Source organism: Notothenia coriiceps, unplaced genomic scaffold (assembly GCF_000735185.1).
Source record: "Notothenia coriiceps isolate Sejong01 unplaced genomic scaffold, NC01 NC01_scaffold00011010, whole genome shotgun sequence".
NCBI lineage: Eukaryota > Metazoa > Chordata > Actinopteri > Perciformes > Nototheniidae > Notothenia > Notothenia coriiceps.
In genome coordinates, this window is record NW_011343711.1 from 381732 (window position 1) to 387923 (window position 6192).

A 6192-nucleotide genomic window follows, 5' to 3' on the forward strand; every position below is an offset into this window, starting at 1 on the left:
ATACTGAAAAGAATGTATTATTTAATGAACATGAGAATCCAATAAAAACAAGAAAAGCACTTCAGGCCATCAAGAGACCAGATTTTAACTGAGATGGTGACAGGGTAAAAAAAAAAGTCCAGTGGGGGGGAATTAGCTGCATTCCAGTCATGGGTACATAGATAGATAATGTCCAAATCTCCACAGCTATTTTACAAATGAATCCAATTAGACTGTAGACTTTGGTGTTCTCTGATCCCTGGAGGGCAAGAGCAAAGATTTAAAGGAGCCATCTTGGTTTTGGCAATGGAGGGAAAAGGCATTCAGGACCCCTCGGCAGATCTTGATATGTTAATGACAGTCATTATATAGTCAAGCTAAGGGCTCTGGTAGGCCAGTCCAGAGGCAATAGGGACATTAAACCCTTCAGGGAATGATGGGAAGGTTTCACACTGCCAAAGTCAGATACAATTCCCAGCAATTCATGATTGCCATGAGTGTTTTAGATGGGATTCTAGGGTGGTCACTGCCTCTGAAAGAAAAGTGAGGTTTATATTATTTCCTCATTTATTGTCAAATGTTTCTCTCATTTTATGTGAGTTGGCTGAAGAGTCACTTCACACGTTTTCAAGGACGTAGGCACTTGGCACTTGAGTAAGACACTCTATACCAGTCATGATCTGTACATCTTGAAAGCACCGGTGAGCAAATTACATAAGGCTGATGCTGGAACATGCTTATCTCCACATGCAGTAAACACAAGAGGAAGTACAAACAAACGAAGTATCTGGCCTGGCTTCGAGTTGTAGCAGCACAGTAGCTTTGACATACCTTGTTCTCCTAAATACGCACAGAAACATATACATAAGCACTCATGCACACCCTAGCTCCCTATTCCTACGGGTACCACAGAGCCTTATTTCAGGTCAAATTGAGCATGTCGCCTCTGGTCTTAGATAAATGATTACATTCTTCACCAGCCTAAGTTTGCTTTGGCCTGGTCGCAAAAAATAACAACCACTCGATGAAATATCTAACCATGTCGCTCTGCCTTCTGTGAAATTGTGCAGAAAAAACGTTCAACATAACGTAAACGCTACATCACCATATGAAAAGCACGTCACGTGATTCATGGATATGGGAAAAAGGGGCAAGGAATTCTGTCAGAATTCTCCAAATCAAAACACATTCTCTGGAGAGAAAGGCCTTTCGTTGACAGGCAAGACACAGGGCAGCCGTATGGTTTTCTGGGAGAAAAGGGGGCCTCCCAACCAGTAGCTCAATTGTTATGATGAGAACAGCAGTCATTCATTTTATCTCTCAGTGTATGAGGCTCCCTCAAACTCTACTCCCGCATCTCTCTCTCTCTCTCTCTCTCTCTCTCTCTCTCTCTCTCTCTCACACACACAGACTTTTATCATTAAACCACCGCGCATATGTCATCCCACTCTCCCACCACACACACCTCCCGCTGAAGCAGACCACCTACGATAGGCAGCTACTCAGACTCTCTGAGCCATGGACTGCGGTGTGGACTGTCTGTCTCAGTGAGTGTATCCTCCTGAGGAATCGTGACGTCTGTTTCAGTCGTCTCCCACACACATGGCTCCTCACTGTTTACAGCCATACGGTTTGACTCTGATAACCTTATCACCAAGATGATAGGACAGGACCACGTTTTCCTTAAATGTGTTGAAGCTCAATAACCTTTTACCAACCGTGACTTCAGACATGACGTTAACCTTTCAAAACAGTAGTTGATTTTTGACGAATCATTTATATTACTATGTAAAAAATGGGCAACCTTGCTCACCTGGTGGATAGGGCTGCTGATGTATTAACGTTGAGTCCTTAACTCCAGTAGCCCATAACATTTTTGCTGCATATTATCCCCACTCTCTTCCCCACTTTCCTGTGTAAGCCTGTTTTGATAATGGCAAACAAAGCCCAACAAATACAACATACAGGAACACAAATTGTTCACATAAACAAACAGATTATCCATTATATACTTGTTGGCGCTGGCTTCAGTCATATTGTAATTGACTTACCAACTTGTTTCAGGGGGCTTTAATTATGTCACCAGTGAAACAAAACCAAAGCAAATATGGCATGTAAAATTCATAGATATGAGACAGATAGTAGGCTTTGGAGCTTTTTTGTTGCAGTCTGTAGTGTATCATCATGATTAGGACAAGCTGAGGTCTAATGTTTTTGGGAGAGAAGTTAGTGACACAGTATCAGGTCCTGTGTCTCTGGCGAAACATTGTGATCTAAAAACGGTTTGTTCCGGAGAGGAACCACAAACCCGGTCAACCCATTTGTCTTCCACCCAAACTAGGAACTAAAACTCGATGGCCTCCAGTGGAATCATTTCTACAGCACACAAAGGAGACCAGCACTGAGCGTGACCACCATAAAAATACAAACGTTTGTATTTTTAAAACTCTTTTGGACCAATAAAAATACCAAACAATAATTGGTCGCCCTTTCTGAACGGCACATTTCTCTGCGCTTGTCATCAGCTCTGAAAATATGACAAAGACAGAATTAAAACCAAAGATCCTGGCACTGATATGAATGCATTTACCCAGACACACACATACAGCCACACCCAAATACTAAGGATAACCGCAAACAGAACAATATGTAGTAACAGTGTGAACCTCCCCGGAGAAATCTAGGTCAGTCAGACCTAGAAACACCAGGAAAGATCATGTTCTGGAAATATCATTCAGCTACTTTAAGTACTCCAATACCACATAGTGCAATCCAAGTAAAACATGTGGATACAAAATGGTGTGTGTTTATATATTGATGTGTCATAATAACATGTACACCTGTATACTGTTCCACATGTCCTGCCATTAGAGCGTGATGATTCAGAGTTTAATAACGGGCTTCCTCCTGCTGCTCAGCACTCAGATGTGGCTCTTCAAAGAGAAACACAGATTGGTCATGAAGTTGAGGGAAGATAGTGACTTTCAGTGAAGAGGGTGTGCCTAAACTTCACTTAACCCCTGTTGCACCACCACCCCTTCTATGGCTCTAAAGCAGGGCAATATGGGCAACTCTGGCAGACTGAGAAAACACCGATACTGTGTGAGCTGGCGCCCCCATGTGGTCATTTTCTGCAACATGCTCATATATCCACTTATGGCGAGTTCATTTAAAATAAAAAGTGATGTGTTATTGTGTGTGTCCCCAAGCATCCACTGCACGAGGACAGCAGAGTTGGACAGACCACAGAGGAGACTCACATTTCCATAGTTTGGAATAAGTGAACTCGATATATGTGACACCCCTTTATCAGGGCAATATAACACAGAAGAGATACCCAGAAGTCCCACAAGTCACCTTTTTATTAGAGATAATATCAGTAGCTTAAAATAAAATTGTAAGCAAAAATAAACTGAGCTCCTGAAAGTACTGAGGTATCTGCCACTATTACTCAAAGCTGCGAAGTCCCCATCAAATGTCTACAGACATTTGATTCAACTGTCTGGGAATGTAAAGGACAATGTGTCACAAAGACCTTTAAGCAGAAAATTACACCTCTCGCCTATTCCACTCAAATGACCTTCCTGATGTCATGCTGCTTTGCTCAAGGAGTCATTACTCATCTGTTATCGACCAGAACGACCGAGCAAAATGACTTCATAAGACGAGTGGTGCCCAAGAGAGGGAGAAAAAGAAGGGTGGGTCACAACGCTCACGTTCTGAAATCATTCACACTTTTCTAAGTAGAGCTCATTCTTTATTTCTGTCAAGGACACTTTACTGTATGTCAAAGAGTGTTTGATAAAATAATGAAAGGAAATCCAATTTCTACGCCTTTTCGAACTGTTTGCCAACATTAACCTGCAGAAGTGCACTGGGCACATTTGCACAAAAACATGTATTGTGCCACTGCATGTGTACATGCCTTTGTATATGTGCTGTGCTCTTCTCTACCTGAACTGCTATTCCTCCAAAACAAAAAGGGCCATGCAAAAGCAGAATCTAGTTTTGAAAAGCCAAACAGGCAGCTTCTCGCCAATCTTACAGCAAAGGAAATAAATGTTTGTCGAGGCAGAAGTTAGACCAAACGAAAGAGACATCATTTTCTACGGGTCTCACTACGATTATGACTGAAGCCTGTGACTCACAGCAGCTCGCCCCAACATTTATTCTGCTCCTAACCACCAGCGCCTGTTAAGAAATACAAAGGTCCCCTGTGTCTATTAGCAACACACACACACACACACACACACACACACACACACACACACACACACACACACACACACACACACACTCTCATTTGAATGCAAGCACACAAGCGTGTAAACATACACATACTTCATGAAAACAGAGTAACAATCATGGATATATAATAAACATGTGTATATATATCTAAATAAATACACATGTATATATATATATATATTATTTGTTGTCGTTGACGTTTTCTTGTATATCTTTAGTAGCTTTTAATATATAGGTTCAGATACATGAGGTTATCCGTGTGCATACAAGAATAAATCCCAATAATTCCTAATTTGGAAGTGACCCCATTACATGACCTTAGTTGTAAAAAAGAACCATAGCAAAAACATTAAATAAAGGAAAGCAGAACACACCAATTATATCAAATAGGCCGGAAAAAGAGATTTGAAAAAAAAAAAAGGCTCCAGAAAAAACACAAATTACTTAGTAACCAAAAGTGCTGGGCTTTCGGCTTCACGAAGGTTATAATTTAACATCAAATTGCAGATTACAAGAACTGATTACATATTTATTCATGGATTGCAACATGAAATATTTGAAAAACAGATGTATGAAATGAAACTGGAAATCAAAAGCCAAATCACTGCATGCTTAAAAGATAGGGGGCCAAAAAACTGTCAATAGCCTAGCCATGACAAATGAATGCAGCTACCATAATTAAGTTGAAGAGGAACTGAATTATTTTAATATTGTGTGTAGGCTAAAATCTCATCACAGTCACAGTCTGCATAAATTCAGACCCAGTTTATCTCAACAGGCTGTTTGCCCTGGTCAGTAACAAAAATAAGTCGTATATTGTCACAAAGTTCAAAACAGTGCTTCACAGATAACCTTTGGAAAAGAACACATACTTCTCAGAAAGCAAGAAGTAGCAGCTGCCTTTTCAGAAAAAAACTTCCTAAAAACTAATAATCTTTGAATGTAAACATTATTGCGAGAATGGTGGAGGTTGGGGATCCCTACATTGTGCACTGTTTTTTATTTCTTATTATTATCTACGCACCTTACTTGTCATATCATGTCTGAGCTGTTCTGTTATGTGTTGTATTTAGAAAAATGTAATAAAGATATTATATCAAAAAAACCTTATTGCCTTTTTTTTCGTCCGAGCCACAGGTACACCTGAAATATGTGTGAATATATGAGCTGCAATGTATCTTTCCTTAGGACATTTCTTCCCTAGAGAACAAACTGTTCACAATTCCTGTTTAAATTACAAAAAACGTTTTGTGTTTAGTGTGAAAAACTACAACTCTGAACAATCCTAATGTACAGTAACTGAAAGAAAACATTTAGGTAGCTTGATAATTGAAGCCTACTGTTTGTGTAATCACATTTGCATAATGCACTTACATACACAAACAGGAAACCGTATCAACTTATCTAATTCTGTACGTCCATTGTAACATGTGGTTTATTCTGAACATACAGTACTGATCTCTGAGGAATATACACACACACACACACACACACACACACACACACACACACACACACACACACACACACACACACACACACACACACACACAATCAGGCTTAGATTATTATCATGAATGTTGGGCCAGGTTCAGCGATGGGGGCTGTGTGTAGCACTTACACATATGACAAGCAGACATCCTCCCCCTCTCCCCACACATTCCTCCAGAAAGTCATTCACACAGGGACCCTCCACTGCATTCATACATATCAAAGATTAACAAACATCTATGTTGGAATAGACTTACACAGAGTTGCAGACATGCACTCAGAAAAAGTCAGAGAAACATTGAGAAAGACAAAGCGAGTGTTGTTTTCATAGTGATTTCTCCTGGTGGACCACAGCGCAAAAAGAGCAGGGAGAGACTCCTGCAGACCCCAGAGCTGTTCAATGAAGACAGATTGCACTTGTGCAAGCTAGGCTGTACGTGAGTGTGAGTGTGTCTGTGTGTGTGCCGGCCAAGT